This window comes from Oncorhynchus mykiss, chromosome 11 (genome assembly GCF_013265735.2).
Source record: "Oncorhynchus mykiss isolate Arlee chromosome 11, USDA_OmykA_1.1, whole genome shotgun sequence".
In the NCBI taxonomy this organism is placed as follows: domain Eukaryota; kingdom Metazoa; phylum Chordata; class Actinopteri; order Salmoniformes; family Salmonidae; genus Oncorhynchus; species Oncorhynchus mykiss.
The window spans coordinates 43469002-43488517 of NC_048575.1; the positions used below are offsets into that span (position 1 = coordinate 43469002).

General features: G+C 43.6%; 1 protein-coding gene across 4 annotated transcripts in view; it reads right to left on the bottom strand.

Annotated features, from left to right (window-relative positions):
• The window catches only part of edil3a (EGF-like repeats and discoidin I-like domains 3a), a 247730-nt gene that overhangs the window by 85789 nt on the left and 142425 nt on the right, over positions 1-19516 (bottom strand). The window lies entirely within an intron of this gene.

The window sequence follows — 19516 nt, forward strand, 5'->3', positions numbered from 1 at the left end:
ACACATATAGCAGGCTACTAAACCAATCCTCGTGTAGAGATTAGCAATGCAATGTAAAGAAAGTAGGTTACAATAAGTTAAAGGAATTTAAGGAATGTATGCGTCTTCAACAGTGATACAAGTCGGTCATCTTGTTCTTTTGAGGCAGATCGAAGTCAGCAAACTGTGTTTTCTTTTTCGAAAATCAACATTGGTCCACAGTCTCGGTTTTCTATGTCTGGAATCTGTTACGGGCGTTGTTTAGTGTATGGGGCCAAGTCCTGCTAAGAATAACATGTGTCCTGTGATAGTACAGTATATCTCACAAAGGAACCTACTTTATGACATTCTGTCAGCCTCATGAACACAAGTATAAGGTTGCATATGATTTTGAGAAGAACCATAACTTGGCATGAATGAAAATTGGCAATATACCCATTATCCCCCCCTCTACTAAAGTGAGTACTAAGACACTTAATCCCACTCTAAAGCATGCCCCTACTCTTCAGAGAATATACACACTGACTTCCTGAATATGGAACATACTCTGCAAGCTTAAGAACTCAAATATGATTAAAATATAAGCCGGTCTTGATGCTTTGTCTTTCTGAGATGTTGTCTTCAACATCTTAAGTGCAGGATCTAACATATCCATAATCACACACATTACCTCAAATCAGCTGATGGCATTTGCCCAAGTCCACAGCACACAGCATGCAATCAAAACTCCAAATTAGGATGTTCTGTCTATTTCTGAATGTTAGCAGCGTGACTGTTGAAAGACGCATGCAATACTGCGTTCTGAAAGTTGAGGAACTTCACAACCACACAGGTAAGCCCTGTGTCCATTGTGGTATGTAATGTTTTCATGTGCTACCTTGACAATGTTCCAGACATCATATAGGCAAACTTGCCATATATCCACTGTTATTTTTAAGGAGCACATGGAGGAACACAAAGTTTATGATGACTATTTCTGTAAATTGGTGTGGCTCTGCAAAATCACCGGATGTTTTGGAAGCAAAACATTACTGAACAATAACGCGCCAATGTAAACTGAGATTTTTGGGTATGAATAAGAACTTTATCAAGCAAAACATACGTATTGTATAACATGAAGTCCTATGAGTGCCATCTGTTGAAGATCCTCAAAGGTTAGTGATTAATTTTATCTCTATTTCTGCTTTTTGTGACTCCTCTCTTTGGCTGGAAACAGATGTGTGTTTGTGTGACTAGTCTCTGACTTAACATAATCATATATTACGCTTTCTCTGTAAAGTCTTTTTGAAATTGGTCACGATGGGTAGATTAACAAGATTTTAAGAGGTGACATACTCCCCTCTTTAAACTTTGGAAGTGAGGATGGGATGGAGAGACATGAAACAGACCTGACTGCTCAGACTTCTAAGAGCTGAACTGCTCTTAGTATGGGTTGATACACCTCAAATAGGCACAAGATATTGACACCAACCATCTCAGATTGTTTTAAAATAATTTCTTTAGACTAGCATTGCTGCAAAATTATTTTGTTGCAGTATAATTTGATTTCTGAGAAATTAATCTAATTGATTGCACCCACATTGGTCATTTGAATTGATAGGATTCATATAATATAAAATAAATACAGTACCCAGCATCACATTTGGAACAAACATTTTTCTACCTATGAGTAGGACATGAGGAATCCCAAAATTAATTAAAAAGCCACCAATGGACCCCCCAGACCCCATGCCAACCTAAACCAACAACCAGTATACAGTATCAGTTTTCTATGTCTGACAAGTAGTATGGAGATGGGGTTTGAATTATTGTTTCTTCATACAATGTAATATATTCCCAGCAAATTTGGTGATGTTTCTTTTTTACCTTGTTCAGAGAAATTAGTAATTGAAGATTTTAGGTTTATGTCACATAATACATCCTGGTATAACCAGGTTCTGAACACTAGATTAGGCTGTTCCTGCTATTAGGTAGGAAAAGTGTCAAGATTTTTCCCCCTCAACGTTAAAGGGATAGTTCACCCAAATTACAAATTGGTTTCTATACGTAGACTTTGGACAAGTTATGACAGAAATCCATGGCCACTGTTTCAAATGCGTGGCACAAATCCAATGTAACGGTACCTATATTTGCATTAGCATTAGCATTTTGGGTTCATGTCATTATAAAGTATAAAAAGATTGATTAACTCAATGAAGTTAAATAGTATAATTTGGACATGAAGTGCAAACATGCTAGTATAGGTATCATTGACTTGCATGCTAAAAAGTTTACATTTGAAACTGTAACCAGGTAAACAAAACCAAAGCATGCATTGGTATCCACAGACTGCTTATAGGGTAAGGAAACTAACTTAATTTTTGGGGAGGGGTTTTGTGGTTTTCTATTCAATGCAATTAGAGTGTCCGTTGACTTAGGACTAAAATTGCAGTTCCTATGCCTTCCACTAGATGTCAACAGTCTTTAGAAATTGTTTCAGGCTTGTATTCTGATAAATGAGGGAGTAAGACCAGTCTGAATAAGTGGACCCTACCGTGTCACAGGGCTTTTTCATGCGCAATCCCGAGAGAGTGCCTTTTTTCTTTACCTTTTAAATTGACGACGTTATTGTCAGGTTGAAATATTATATATCATTTAGGCTAAAAACAACCTGAGGATTGAATATAAACATCGTTTGACATGTTTCTATGAACTTTACGGATACAAATTGGATAACATTTGTCTGCCTGTTTTGACTGAGTTTGAGCCTGTGGATTACTGAAGATATAAAGGATATAAAGAGACTTTATCGAACAAAAGGAACATTTAATGAGTAAAGGAATGTCTTCTGCGGGCCACCATATGAAGATCATCAAAGGTAAGGGATTAATTTTATCTCTATTTCAGACTTGTGTAACTCTTCTACTTGGCTGGTTACTGTTTGTAATGATTTGTCTGCTGGGCTATGTTCTCAAATAATTGTAAGGTATGCTTTCGCCGTAAAGCATTTTTGAAATCTGACACCGTGGTTGGATTCACATTCACCTATGTTTAATAGTTGTATCTTTTCTGAATTTTTATAATGAGTATTTCTGTATATAAATTTGGCACTCTGCAATCTCACTGGATGTTGGCCAGGTGGGACGCTAGCGTCCCACATACCCTAGAGAGGTTAAAGATGTCATTCTCATTGAAAGCAAGTCTAAGAAGTGGTAGATCTGTTCTACATGCGCTATTTGTATGCTTGCCGTTCTTAGATTTTATTGTTGCATCTTGTTCTTTAGGTTTTGTACACCTGCTTCAAACAGCTGAAAAAAAACATTTCATAGCAGTATAAACAGTACAATAATTATCTACACTATATATTACTTGTTTTGTCATAAACTGAAATTAGTTGAACTATTAGAATTTTAGCAACCAGGAAATTGAGTAGCAATTTCTGCATATCACATCTTTAAATTCAGGCTGTAACACAAGAAAATGTGGAAAAAGTCAAAGGGTGTGAATTATTTTTGAAGGAACTGTTGCTAATCATTGGTGTCAATTGGAGATGCTGGAAAAGTGAAGCAAGTGTGATAAGATTAGTTTGAAAGTAACCCTGTAACGCTGCTGACCGGAAACAGCACATTTCTTGTTTATCTCCATCTCTTCTCTTTGGAGACCTTGGCTGTAACTGTGATATGTGGTGTCACCAGAGCACGATCATAAGTAATTATTCTTGCATGCAAACGGCAGTGTGATTGAAATGAAAACATCCGGTTAGAGACTCAGTACCCCACTGACTAAAACATTATTAGCACCCAAGTTAACAAACAAGCACTTGTCGAAGGGACGCCATCTTGATAGCGAGAGGCTGTCGCAATCAAGGGAGATTATGTTTTAATTAATTCAACCAAGAGGGGCCGAACGATCTCGTTAAGAACTATGAACCTGACAAACAATGACTAGTGTGTGCATTATTGACAACAACAACAGCCAATCATCATTAAGCTATTCAAGCTTTTGAAAAAAAATGCTTTTCAAGATCATTATTCTGCATTATTTAATAGAATTGCGTGAGAATACAATATGAATGATCAAAGAAGGGTCTACTCATACCAAAGTGAGTCTAATGCATATTGCAAACATAAATCAGTGATTCCATTCAGAGCTGAACACACAGCAAAGTATGTAATTGGCTGACTCGGACACTCAGGTATTTAATATGGTTGTCACCTGCCTGTGTCCAGATGTGGGATGTCACAGACAGCATTTGTTGTATTTTCCTCTCTCAACTTCCCTTTTTAGGCACCTTTTTAGGCATTTAGGCACCTTGAATATATTGCCTTCACCATGCTTAATCTATATTTATCCCATAAATACATGTTATTAGTAGCACAGCACAGGGCTTTTATACATCACTGGCAGCAATAGAACCATAGCAGGCAGAATACACATGTATGACACCACAGATACCATAGGGGGTATAACAGTCAATCCAGCAACCTGTGCCTGAGTAAGTCGAGCTGCTCTCAGTGTAACCCATCTAAAGGTCTCCTCTCCCTTTGTCTAGTTCACGGCCACCACTTTAAATGACTGAGCCATTCCGATTGCCTGCAGCAGCCGATAACACAGCGAGTCAAACACAGCCTGAGCCATGATTTGGTCCTTTGTGAGAAGCAAGCAACCCCCGGAAGGTCAGAGGTGGAAAAGTGGGACTTTAAAGCGCTGTGTAGTCGGCAAATCAGGTGAGAGAGATCGGATTACCTGGGGGAATGCAGTTAATCCGCCCAGCGAGAGATGGGCATGTCCTAGTCCACATGTCAGTTCAACAAGCATTCCCCTGTTCTATCTCGCTACACCACAGGCACAGGGCCAAAAACTTAGGAACTGAGTCCAAGGCAGCCTCTTTGCCTTTGATTCTGTCATTAACATATAATAATTTAATGCTCTGCACATTGCCAAATGGTTAAATTTGCTAAGGTAATTTGATTAGAATGATTATGTGCTTCAAACATGTTTTCATCTACTGTATTCGTCAGTTTTTCCTTATTTTACACTACAGATATTTTCAAGGGCACAGATGGCATCCCAGACAGCATCCCTAGCCACGTCCTCAGAGCATGTTGCTGGTGTGTTTACGGACATATTCAATCACTCCCTATCCCAGTCTGCTGTCCCCACATGCTTCAAGATAGCCACCATTGTTCCCGTACCAAAGAAGGCAAAGATAACTGAACTAAATGACTATCGCTCAGTAGCACTCACTTCTGTCATCATGAAGTGCTTTGAGATACTTGTCAAGTATCATATCCCCTCCACCTTACCTGCCACCCTAGACCCACTTCAGTTTGCATACCGCCCCAACAGGTCCACAGACGATGCATTTGCCATCACACTGCCCTATCCAATCTGGACAAGAGGAATACCTATGTAAGAATGCTGTTCGTTGACTACAGCTCAGCATTCAACACCATAGTACCCTCCAAGCTCATCATTAAGTTTGACGCCCTGGGTCTCAACCCTGCCCCGTGTAATTGGGTCCCGGACTTTCTGACGGAAACAACATCTCCACTTAGCTGATTCTCAACACTGAGGCCTCACAAAGGTGCGTGCTCAGCCCCCTCCTGTACTCCCTGTTCACCCATAACTGCGTGGCCATGCACGCCTCCAACTCAATCATCAAGTTTGCAGACCACACAACAGTAGTGGGCTTGATTACCAACAATGACGAGACAGCCTACTGGGAGGAGGTGAGGGCACTCGGAGTGTGGTGTTAGGAAAACAACCTCTCACTCAACGTCAACAAAACAAAGGAGATTATCGTGGATTTTAGGAAACAGCAGAGGGCGCACATCAACGGGACAGTAGTGGAGAAGGTGGAAAGTTCCTCGGCGTACACATCATAGACAAACTGAAATGGTTCAACCACACAGACAGTGTGGTGATGAACAGCACCTCTTCAACCTCAGGAGGCTGAAGAAATTTAGCTTGTGACCTATAACCCTGGCAAACTTTTAAAGAGGCACAATTGAGAGCATCCTGTCGGGCTGTATCACCGCCTGGTATGGCCACTGCACCGCCATCCACCGCAAGGCTTTCCAGAAGGTGGTGCGGTCTGCACAGCGCATCAACGAGGGCAAACTACCTGCCCTCCAGGACACCTACACCACCCGATGTCACAGGAAGGCCAAAAAGATCATCAAGGACAACAACCACCCGAGCCACTGTCTGTTCTCCCCGCTATCATCCAGAATGTGAGGTCACTACAGGTGCATCAAAGCTGGGACAGAGAGACTGAAAAACAGCTTCTATCTCAAAGTCATCAGACTGTTAATAAACATCCTTCACTAACCCAGAGAGGCTGCTGCCTACATACAGATGCAAATCATTGGCAACTTTTGTTAATGTATCACTAGTTACTTTAAATAATACCACTTTAATAATGTTTACATATCTTACATTACTCATCTCATATGTATATTCCGTATTTTATACCATCTATTGCATCTTGCCTATGCCGCTAGGCCATCGCTCATCCATATACTGTATATATATATATATGTGCGTACATATTCCTATTCCATCCCTTTACATTTGTGTGTATAAGGTAGTTGTTATGGAATTGTTCGATTACCTGTTAGATATTACTGCACTGTTGGAACTAGAAGCACAAGCATTTCGCAACACTCGCATTAACCACTGCTAACAATGTGTATGTGACCAATAAAATGTGATTTGATTTGATTATGTACAAAGTGAGAAAAACACAACATAACCTTGTGAATATTCCAAATGATCAGTGATTTCAACATCTTGATCATATAATGTACCATTATGCAAGTATTACCATTTTTGTAATATGGGCTGAGTCAGGGAGAGAATTAAAATTCAGTTGATCCTGAGGCGCTTGTCTGAGTGAGATAAACGAAGCGTTCTTGCACAGAGGAGACGGCAGAGCAGAGACTTAACCTGATTTGGTGTTCAGAGCACATCAGGCGGTTTTCACGCTGTCAACATCAGGAAGGAGGGGTGAGGAGGGACAGGCTATCAGGTTAAAGGATGTGTGTGTGCATGTGTGTGTGTATTTGGGAATAGAGCATATCAAGGTTCTCTATGTCCTCCGCTGACTAGCTCTTCTCCCTCAAAAACAGTGTCCAGACTGCCCTGTGCATTCCCTGGCATTTACATAAGCATATGTGTTTCTTGACTTAGCTACTACTATGGCTAGAGCATAAGGGGTCTTCTTGGTGGTAAATTAACATTTTATGTAATATTTCAATTTCAGTATGGCCCATTCTAAATCCTAGTGCTAATTAGATGTTTAAGCACTAAAACCTAAATCATATAATTTGCAATAGGTTTTGGATGGACCAGTAATAATGCATGGCAGCTAGCCCATGCTACTAAGCTCTCTACACTATGCAAACCCTTACTCATGCCACAATTCCCCTTTCATCCGGCCCCCAACAACACCTTAGTCTATAGTTAGACCTGGGGCCCATTCTGATTGGACGAGCATGATGACTCAATCCCTGCTCCCTCCCCCGTCCTGTTCTTTACAAAACGTGTCTCAGTCGGACGATAATGAGAGCGATGAATAGCACTCTGTGGCAGGAAGGACACTTGCAGCGAGTGCTAAATTGGCTGCAACGTGTCCAAGGAACAGGAATATGCCTGTGGTGTGGAGTTAAGGGGACAGAGCTGCCCTCTCTTTTGGGCTGCACTGACCCCTACTGAGACTGCATCTGCTACGGCTACATCTCTGCTACACTACAACCATAATACAATATAGCAATGCTACACTACAACCCTGCTACACTACAGCCATTCTACACTACAGCCTTCCTACACTACAGCCCTGCTACACTACATAACTGCTAAACTACAGCCCTGCTACACTACGTAACTGCTAAACTACAGCACTGCTACACTACATAACTGCTAAACTACAGAACTACAATACATAACTGCTAAACTACAGCACCGCTACACTACATAACTGCTACACTACAGCACTGCTACACTACATAACTGCTAAACTACAGCCCTGCTACACTACATAACTGCTAAACTACAGCCCTGCTACACTACATAACTGCTAATCTACAGCACTGCTACAATACATAACTGCTAAACTACAGCACTGCTACACTACATAACTGCTAAACTACAGCACTGCTACACTACATAACTGCTAAACTACAGCACTGCTACACTACATAACTGCTACACTACAGCACTGCTACACTACAGCCCTGCTACACAACATAACTGCTACACTACAGCCCTGCTAAACTACAGCACTGCTACATTACATTCCTGCTAAACTACAGCACTGCTACACTACATAACTGCTAAACTACAGCACTGCTACAATAAATAACTGCTAAACTACAGCACTGCTACACTACATAACTGCTAAACTACAGCACTGCTACAATACGTAACTGCTACACAACATAACTGCTACACTACAGCCCTGCTAAACTACAGCACTGCTACATTACATTCCTGCTAAACTACAGCACTGCTACACTACATAACTGCTAAACTACAGCACTGCTACAATAAATAACTGCTAAACTACAGCCCTGCTACACTACATAACTGCTAAACTACAGCCCTGCTACACTACATAACTGCTAATCTACAGCACTGCTACAATACATAACTGCTAAACTACAGCACTGCTACACTACATAACTGCTAAACTACAGCACTGCTACACTACATAACTGCTAAACTACAGCACTGCTACACTATATAACTGCTACACTACAGCACTGCTACACTACAGCCCTGCTACACAACATAACTGCTACACTACAGTCCTGCTAAACTACAGCACTGCTACATTACATTCCTGCTAAACTACAGCACTGCTACACTACATAACTGCTAAACTACAGCACTGCTACAATAAATAACTGCTAAACTACAGCACTGCTACACTACATAACTGCTAAACTACAGCACTGCTACAATACGTAACTGCTACACAACATAACTGCTCCACTACAGCCCTGCTAAACTACAGCACTGCTACATTACATTCCTGCTAAACTACAGCACTGCTACACTACATAACTGCTAAACTACAGCACTGCTACAATAAATAACTGCTAAACTACAGCACTGCTACACTACATAACTGCTAAACTACAGCACTGCTACAATACGTAACTGCTACACAACATAACTGCTCCACTACAGCCCTGCTAAACTACAGCACTGCTACATTACATTCCTGCTAAACTACAGCACTGCTACACTACATAACTGCTAAACTACAGCACTGCTACACTACATAACTGCTAATCTACAGCACTGCTACAATACATAACTGCTAAACTACAGCACTGCTACACTACATAACTGCTAAACTACAGCACTGCTACACTACATAACTGCTAAACTACAGCACTGTTACACTACATAACTGCTACACTACAGCACTGCTACACTACAGCCCTGCTACACAACATAACTGCTACACTACAGCCTTGCTAAACTACAGCACTGCTAAACTATAGCACTGCTACATGACATAACTGCTACACTACAGCACTGCTACACTACAGCCCTGCTACACAACATAACTGCTACACTACAGTCCTGCTAAACTACAGCACTGCTACATTACATTCCTGCTAAACTACAGCACTGCTACACTACATAACTGCTAAACTACAGCACTGCTACACTACATAACTGCTAATCTACAGCACTGCTACAATACATAACTGCTAAACTACAGCACTGCTACACTACATAACTGCTAAACTACAGCACTGCTACACTACATAACTGCTAAACTACAGCACTGTTACACTACATAACTGCTACACTACAGCACTGCTACACTACAGCCCTGCTACACAACATAACTGCTACACTACAGCCTTGCTAAACTACAGCACTGCTAAACTATAGCACTGCTACATGACATAACTGCTACACTAAAGCACTGCTACACTAAATAACTGCTACACTACAGCCCTGCTAAACTACAGCACTGCTACATTACATTCCTGCTAAACTACAGCACTGCTACACTACATAACTGCTAAACTACAGCACTGCTACAATAAATAACTGCTAAACTACAGCACTGCTACACTACATAACTGCTAAACTACAGCACTGCTACAATACGTAACTGCTAAACTACAGCACTGCTACACTACATAACTGCTAAACTACAGCACTGCTACACTACATAACTGCTAAACTACAGAACTACAATACATAACTGCTAAACTACAGCACCGCTACACTACATAACTGCTAAACTACAGCCCTCTTAAACTACAGCACTGATACACTACACAACTGCTACACTACATAACTGCTGCACTACAGCCCTGCTAAACTACAGCACTGCTTCACTACATAACTGCTACACTACAGCACTGCTACACTACATAACTGCTACACAACAGCACTGCTACACTACACAACTGCTACACTACAGCCCTGCTAAACTACAGCACTGCTACACTACATAACTGATACACTACATAACTGCTAAACTACATAACTGCTACACTACATAACTGCTACACTACAGCCCTGCTAAACTACAGCACTGCTACACTACATAACTGCTACACTACAGCACTTCTACACTCCTGCTAAACTACAGCCCTGCTACACTACAGAACTGCTACACCGCAGCCATGCTACACCACAGCCATGCTACACCACAGCCATGCTACACATCAGCACTGCTACACCACAGCCTTGATACACTACAGAACTGCTACACCACAGCCATGCTACACCACAGCCATGCTACACAACAGCACTGCCACACTACAGCCTTGATACACTACAGCCCTGCTACACTACAGCCCTGCTACACTACAGCACTGCTACATTACAGCCTTGATACAATACAGCCTTGATACACTATAGCCTTGATACACTATATCACTGATACACTACAGCACTGCTACACTACAGCCTTGATACACTACAGCCTTGATACACTACAGCCTTGCTACACTACAGCACTGATACACTACAGCCTTGATACACTACAGCCTTGATACACAACAGCCTTGAAACACTACAGCCTTGATACACAACAGCCTTGAAACACTACAGCCCTGCTACACTACAGCCTTGATACACTACAGCCTTGATACACTACAGCCTTGATACACTACAGCCTTGATACACTACAGCCCTGCTACACTACAGCACTGGTACACTACAGCCTTGATACACTACAGCACTGCTACACTACAGCCCTGCTACACTACAGCACTGCTACACTACAGCCCTGATACACCACAGCCTTGATACACTACAGCCCTGCTACACTACAGCACTGCTACACTACAGCCTTGATACACTACAGCACTGCTACACTACAGCCCTGCTACACTACAGCACTGCTATTCTTCAGCCCTGCTACACTGCAGTCATCCTACACTTCAGCACTGCTACACTGCAGCCCTGCTAAACCGCAGCCATCCTACACTACAGCCCTGCTACACTACAGCCCTGCTACACTGCAGCCATCCTACACTACAGCCCTGCTACACTGCAGCCATCCTACACTGCAGCCATCCTACACTACAGCACTGCTACACTGCAGCCCTGCTAAACTGCAGCCATCCTACACTACAGCACTACTACACTGCAGCCATCCTACACTTCAGCCCTGCTACACTGCAGCCCTGCTAAACTGCAGCCATCCTACACTGCAGCCATCCTACACTACAACACTACTACACTGCAGCCCTGCTAAACTGCAGCCATCATACACTACAGCACTGCTACGCTGCAGCCATGCTATGCACTACAGCCATAGTCAGCACCATCTTGTAGGCTAATACATCGGAGGGACTTTATCAAATCCCAGGGAATGGGAATTAACTTTACAATTGAGAGAGTCACAATGACTCCAAACAAAACCTTTGAACAGATCCCTACCAGAGCAGTAATCCACCGCTGTGTGACTTAATTGTAATTAGTATAATATTTGCGATTTCTTTCGAAGGGGTTTCGGAGGTGACACGTGGCTTACACATATTCAACAGACTGTCAGTAAGCCTGATAAAGAGCACAGTCAAGTGACCCTCATTTAAAATAAATGGCCACTAATAGCTTGTAGTCCTGTCATATTTGTAAACACCCCAAACTTAATTAGCAGAATGGAAGGTAATCCCCTCAAAGGCGCTACCCCCGCATCACAACTACAGCCTACTCAAAGTTATGATCCCACTTTGGTGTTGCTAAAAATCCACCTATTTGTTTTTAGTACAGTATCTTTCTCTCAGACTTGCCAGGCCTAAGGGGAGAAGATTCTCCTAACACTAGGGTTCCTGCTCATCTGCGTGAACGTGCCTAAGGCGTGCTGTAAGGAGGCACGAGGACTGCAGATGTGGCCAGCGCAATAAATTGCAATGTCCGTACTGTGAGACGCCTAAGACAGTGCTACAGGGAGATAGGATGGATAGTTGATCGTCCTCGGAGTGGCAGACCACGTGTAACAACACCCGCACAGGATCGGTACATCTGAACATCACACCTGCGGGACAGGTACAGGATGGCAACAACAACTGCCCGAGTTACACCAGGAATGCACAATCACTTTGTCAGTGCTCAGACTGTCCGCAATAGGCTGAGAGAGGCTGGACTGAGGGCGTGCCGGCCCTCAATATCGCCTATGGACACAAACCCACCGTCGTTGGACCAGACAGGACTGGCAAAAAAGTGCTCTTCCCTGACTAGACGCGGTTTTGTCTCACTTTGTGTGATGGTCAGATTCGGGGAGGAGGTGAGGGCCCTCGGAGTGTGGTGTCAGGAAAATAACCTCACACTCAACGTCAACAAAACTAAGGAGATGATTGTGGACTTCAGGAAACAGTAGAGGGAACACCCCCCTATCCACATCGATGGAACAGTAGTGGAGAGGTTAGTAAGTTTTAAGTTCCTCGGCGTACACATCACAGACAAACTGAATTGGTCCACCCACACAGACAGCATCGTGAAGAAGGCGCAGCAGCGCCTCTTCAACCTCAGGAGGCTGAAGAAATTCAGCTTGTCACCAAAAGCAGTCACAAACTTCTACAGATGCACAATCGAGAGCATCCTGTAGGGCTGTATCACCGCCTGGTACGGCAACTGCTCCACCCACAACCGTAAGGCTCTCCAGAGGGTAGTGAGGTCTGCACAACGCATCACCGGGGGCAAACAACCTGCCCTCCAGGACACCTACACCACCCGATGTCACAGGAAGGCCATAAAGATCATCAAGGACAACAACTACCCGAACCACTGCCTGTTCACCCCGCTATCATCCAGAAGGCGAGGTCAGTACAGGTGCATCAAAGCTGGGACCGAGAGACTGAAAAACAGCTTCTATCTCAAGGCCATCAGACTGTTAAACAGCCACCACTAACATTGAGTGGCTATTGCCAACACACTGACTCAACTCCAGGCACTTTAACAATGGGAATTGATGGGAATTGATGTAAAATATATCACTAGCCACTTTAAACAATGCTACTTAATATAATGTTTACATACCCTACATTATTTATCTCATATGTATACGTATATACTGTACTCTATATCATCTACTGCATCTTTATGTAATACATGTATCACTAGCCACTTTAAACTATGTCAATTTGTTTACATACTCATCTCATATGTATATACTGTACTCGATACCATCTACTGCATCTTGTCTATGCCGCTCTGTACCATCACTCATTCATATATCTTTATGTACATATTCTTTATCCCTTTACACTTCTGTGTATAAAGTAGTAGTTTTGGAATTGTTAGCTAGATTACTCGTTGGTTATTACTGCATTGTCGGAACTAGAAGCACAAGCATTTCGCTACATTCGCATTAACATCTGCTAACCTTGTGTATGTGACAAATAAAATTTGATTTGATTTGAGATTCACATTTATCATCGAAGGAATGAGCGTTACACCGAGGCCTGTACTCTGGAGCGGGATTGATTTGGAGGTAGAGGGTCCATCATGGTTTGGGGCGGTGTGTCTCAGCATCATCGGACAGAGCTTGTCATAGCAGGCAATCTCAACGCTGTGCGTTACAGGGAAGACATCCTCCTCATGTGGTACCCTTCCTGCAGGCTCATCCTGATATGACCCTCCAGCATGACAATGCCACCAGCCATACTGTTCGTTCTGTGCATGATATCCTGCAAGACAGGAATGTCAGTGCTCTGCTATGGCCAGCGAAGAGCCCGGATCTCAATCCCATTGAGCACGTCTGGGACCTGTTGGATTGGAGGGTGAGGACTAGGGCCATTCCCCCCAGAAATGTCCAGGAACTTGCAGGTGCATTGGTGGAAGAGTGGGGTAACATCTCTCAGCAAGAACTGGAATATCGGGTACAGTCAATGAGGAGGAGATGCACTGCAGTACTTAATGCAGCTGATGGCCACACTGGCCCCCCTTTTGTTCAGGGACACATTATTCCATTTATTTTAGTCACATGTCTGTGGAACTTGTTCAGTTTGTCTTAGTTGTTGAATCTTGTTATGTTCATAGAAATATTTACACATGTTAAGTTTGCTGAAAATAAATGCAGTTGACAGTGAGAGGACGTTTCTTTTTTTAGCTGAGTTTATATAGCAATCATTCTACTTGAGAGGGGTCAGGGTGTTCCCTCTAGTCAAGAGATATATATATTTCACCATCAAATCAGCTTGAAGACCCACTATGACAATTCAAGCTGATGTTCTATTTGATGTTGAAATATATATATATATATATATCTCTTCACAGATGCCTGATAAAATCCATGTGGGAAATGAAACACATTTGTAGGTTGAGCTGCCGCGGCTACCCTCGTGTTGGGCACAGAAAGACAGACATCTCAATCTGTCGAGCAGAGGAACATATATCATTAGCTTATCAGTCATGCAACAGCATACTTTGGTGTGGGAAAGATTGCAGCCATTGATCATAGGTATTCCTGATAGGGGACAGAAATGGAATGTTATTTTACCATTAGGTGGTTCCTTATGGTCATGATTTACTGTCTTTAGGTCTGAATGCAGATGAAAGAATACTTCCCTACAGTTCTGTGTTCAGCTGCCTCTAGTGCTTGTCCTCTCACCACTTCAGCGGTTCAACCCTAGTCTTGTGTTTGTTTCTTTGTGAATATCTTCACTCTTTCCTGACAGTTTAGAGATTACAGTGTACCCTCACAAAGCAGAATACAATAACCATGATCTCACATCATCTTTAAAGGAAAGACAAATCAAAGTTTATTTGTCACGTGCGCTGAATACAACAGGTAGACCTTACAGTGAAATGATTACTTAGTGAATCTAACCAATAGTGCAAAAAAGGTATTAGATGAACAATAGGTAGGTAAAGAAATAAAACAACAGTAAAAAGACAGGCTATATACAGTAGCGAGGCTATAGAAATAGCAAGGCTACATACATACACCGGTTAGTCAGGCTGATTGAGGTAGTATGTACATGTAGATATGGTTGAAGTGATTATGCATATATGATGAACAGAGAGTAGCAGTAGTGTAAAAGAGGGGTTGGCAGGTGGTGGGTGGTGGGACACAATGCAGATATCCCGGTTAGCCAATGTGCGGGAGCAATGGTTGGTCAGCCCAATTGAGGTGGTATGAACATGAATGTATAGTTAAAGTGACTATGCATATGTGATAAACAGAGAGTAGCAGCAGCGTAAAAAGAGGAGTTGGGGGTGGCACACAATGCAAATAGTTCGGGTAGCCATTTCATTACCTGTTCAGTAGTCTTATGGCTTGGGGGTAAAAACAGTTGAGAAGCCTTTTTGTCCTAGACTTGGCACTCCGGTACCGCTTGCCATGCGGTAGTAGAGAGAACAGTCTATTACCGGGGTGGCTGGGGTCTTTGACAATTTTTAGGGCCTTCCTCTGACAACGCCTGGTGCACAGGGATTATGGTGTTCTGAAAGAGCTGCAAAACCTGGACCCGTACAAATCAGCTGGGCTTGACAATCTGGACCCTCTATTTCTGAAACTATCCGCCGCCATTGTCGCAACCCTTATTACCAGCCTGTTCAACCTCTCTTTCATATCGTCTGAGATCCCCAAGGATTGGAAAGCTGCCGCAGTCATCCCCCTCTTCAAAGGGGGAGACACCCTGGACCCAAACTGTTACAGACCTATATCCATCCTGCCCAGCTTATCTAAGGTCTTCGAAAGCCAAGTCAACAAACAGGTCACTGACCATCTCGAATCCCACCGTACCTTCTCCGCTGTGCAATCTGGTTTCCGAGCCGGTCACGGGTGCACCTCAGCCACGCTCAAGGTACTAAACAATATCATAACCGCCATCGATAAAAGACAGTACTGTGCAGCCGTCTTCATCGACCTTGCCAAGGCTTTCGACTCTGTCAATCACCATATTCTTATCGGCAGACTCAGTAGCCTCGGTTTTTCTGATGACTGCCTTGCCTGGTTCACCAACTACTTTGCAGACAGAGTTCAGTGTGTCAAATCGGAGGGCATGCTGTCCGGTCCTCTGGCAGTCTCTATGGGGGTGCCACAGGATTCAATTCTCGGGCCGACTCTTTTCTCTGTATATATCAATGATGTTGCTCTTGCTGCGGGCGATTCCCTGATCCACCTCTACGCAGACGACACCATTCTGTATACTTCCGGCCCGTCCTTGGACACTGTGCTATCTAACCTCCAAACGTACTTCAATGCCATACAACACTCCTTCCGTGGCCTCCAACTGCTCTTAAACGCTAGTAAAACCAAATGCATGCTTTGCAACCGTTCGCTGCCTGCACCCGCATGCCCGACTAGCATCACCACCCTGGATGGTTCCGACCTAGAATATGTGGACATCTATAAGTACCTAGGTGTCTGGCTAGACTGCAAACTCTCCTTCCAGACTCATATAAAACATCTCCAATCTAAAATCAAATCTATAGTCAGCTTTCTATTCCGCAACAAAGCCTCCTTCACTCACGCCGCCAAACTTACCCTAGTAAAACTGACTATCCTACCAATCCTCGACTTCGGCGATGTCATCTACAAAATAGCTTCCAACACTCTACTCAGCAAACTGGATGCAGTTTATCACAGTGCCATCCGTTTTGTCACTAAAGCACCTTATATCACCCACCACTGCGACCTGTATGCTCTAGTCGGCTGGCCCTCGCTACATATTCGTCGCCAGACCCACTGGCTCCAGGTCATCTACAAGTCCATGCTAGGTAAAGCTCCGCCTTATCTCAGTTCACTGGTCATGATGGCAACACCCACCCGTAGCACGCGCTGCAGCAGGTGTAACTCACTGGTCATCCCTAAAGCCAACACCCAATTTGGCCGCCTTTTGTTCCAGTTCTCTGCTGCCTGTGACTGGAACGAATTGCAAAAATCGCTGAAGTTGGAGACTTTTATCTCCCTCACCAACTTCAAACATCTGCTATCTGAGCAGCTAACCGATCGCTGCAGCTGTACATAGTCTATCGGTAAATAGCCCACCCAATTTGACCTACCTCATCCCCATACTGTTTTTATTTATTGACTTTTCTGCTCTTTTGCACACCAATATCTCTACCTGTACATGACCATCTGATCATGTATCACACATAAAGCATAGCAGTGTTAATCTGCAAAATTGTAACTATTCGCCTACCTCCTCGTGCCTTTTGCACACAATGTATATAGACTCTCTTTTTTTCTACTGTGTGTGTTATTGACTTGTTAATTGTTTACTCCATGTGTAACTCTGTGTTGTCTGTTCACACTGCTATGCTTTATCTTGGCCAGGTCGCAGTTGCAAATGAGAACTTGTTCTCAACTAGCCTACCTGGTTAAATAAAGGTGAAATAAAAAGAGGTCCTGGTTGGCAGGCAGCTTAGCCCCAGTGATGTACTGGGCCGTACGCACCACCCTCTGTAGTGCCTTGCGGTCAGAGGCCGAGCAATTGCCGTACCAGGCAGTGATGCAACCAGTAAGGATGCTCTGTGGCAGTGATGGCAGTGATGCAGCTGTGGAACCTTTTGAAGATCTCAGGACCCATGCCAAATCTTTTTAGTTTCCTGGGGGGAAATAGGCTTTGTCGTGCCCTCTTCACGACTGTCTTAGTGTGTTTGGACCATTCTAGTTTGTTGTTGATGTGGACACAAAGGAACTTGAAGCGCTCAACCTGCTCCACTACAGCCCCGTCGATGAGAATGGAGGCGTGCTCAGTCCTCCTTTTCCTGTAGTCCACAATAATATCCTTAGTCTTGGTTACGTTGAGGGATAGGTTGTTATTCTGGCACCACCCGGCCAGGTCTCTGACTTCCTCCCTATAGGCTGTCTTGTCGTTGTTGGTGATCAGGCCTACCACTGTTGTGTCGTCTGCAAACTTAATGATGGTGTGGAGTCATGCCTGGCCATGCAGTTGTGGGTGAACAGGGAGAACAGGAGGGGACTGAGCATGCACCCCTGGGGAGCTCCAGTGTTGAGGATCAGCGTGGCAGATGTGTTGCTCCCTACCCTCACCACCTGGGGACGGCCCATTAGGAAGTCCAGGATCCAGTTGCAGATTGAGGTGTTTAGTCCCAGGATCCTTAGCTTAGTGATGAGCTTTGAGGGTACTATGGTGTTGAACGCTGAGCTGTAGTCAATGAATAGCATTCTCACATTTTGCCCAGGTGGGAAAGGGCAGTGTAGAGTGCAATAGAGATTGCATCATCTGTGGATCTGTTTGGGCGGTGTGCAAATTGGAGTGGGTCTAGGGTTTCTGGGATAATGTTGTTGATGTGAGCCATTACCAACCTTTCAAAGCACTTCATGGCTACAGACGTGAGTGCTACAGGTCTGTAGTTATTTAGGCAGGTTGTGTTCTTGGGCACAGGGACTATGGTGTTCTGCTTGAAACATGTTGGTATTACAGACTCAATCAGGGACATGTTGAAAATGTCACTGAAGACACTTGCCAGTTGGTCAGCACTTGCCCGGCGCACACATCCTGGTAATCAGTCTGGCCCCGCAGCCTTGTGTATGTTGACCTGTTAAAACGTCTTATTCACGTCGGCTACGGAGAGCGTGATCACACAGTCGTCCGGAACAGCTGATGCTCATGCATGCCTCGGTGTTGCTTGCCTCGAAGCGAGCATAGAAGTGATTTAGTTAGTCTGATAAGCTCGTGTCACTGGGCAGCTCGCGGCTGTGCTTCCCTTTGTAGTTTGTAATAGTTTGCATGCCCTGCCACATAAGACTAGCATCGGAGCCTGTGTAGTATGATTCAATCTTAGCCCTGTATTGATGCTTTGCCTCTTTGATGGTTCGTCGCAGGGCATAGCAGGATTTCTTGTAAGATTCTGGGTTAGAGTCCCGCACCTTTAAAGAGGCAGCTCTACCCTTTAGCTCAGTGCTAAAGTGCTAAACTAAAACTAACACGCATGCATACACAGAGCTCAGTGTGAAGTATCAGTTCTCTTCTTGGTCTGTTGAGCTCTTAATTTAAGGCTATTTTCACAAAGGAAATTAATTGACTAGAGTAAATAATGTCAGACCTCAGGGTGAAATCCCATTAGCTGTGTGAACTGCACAGACAGGAAACAGTCA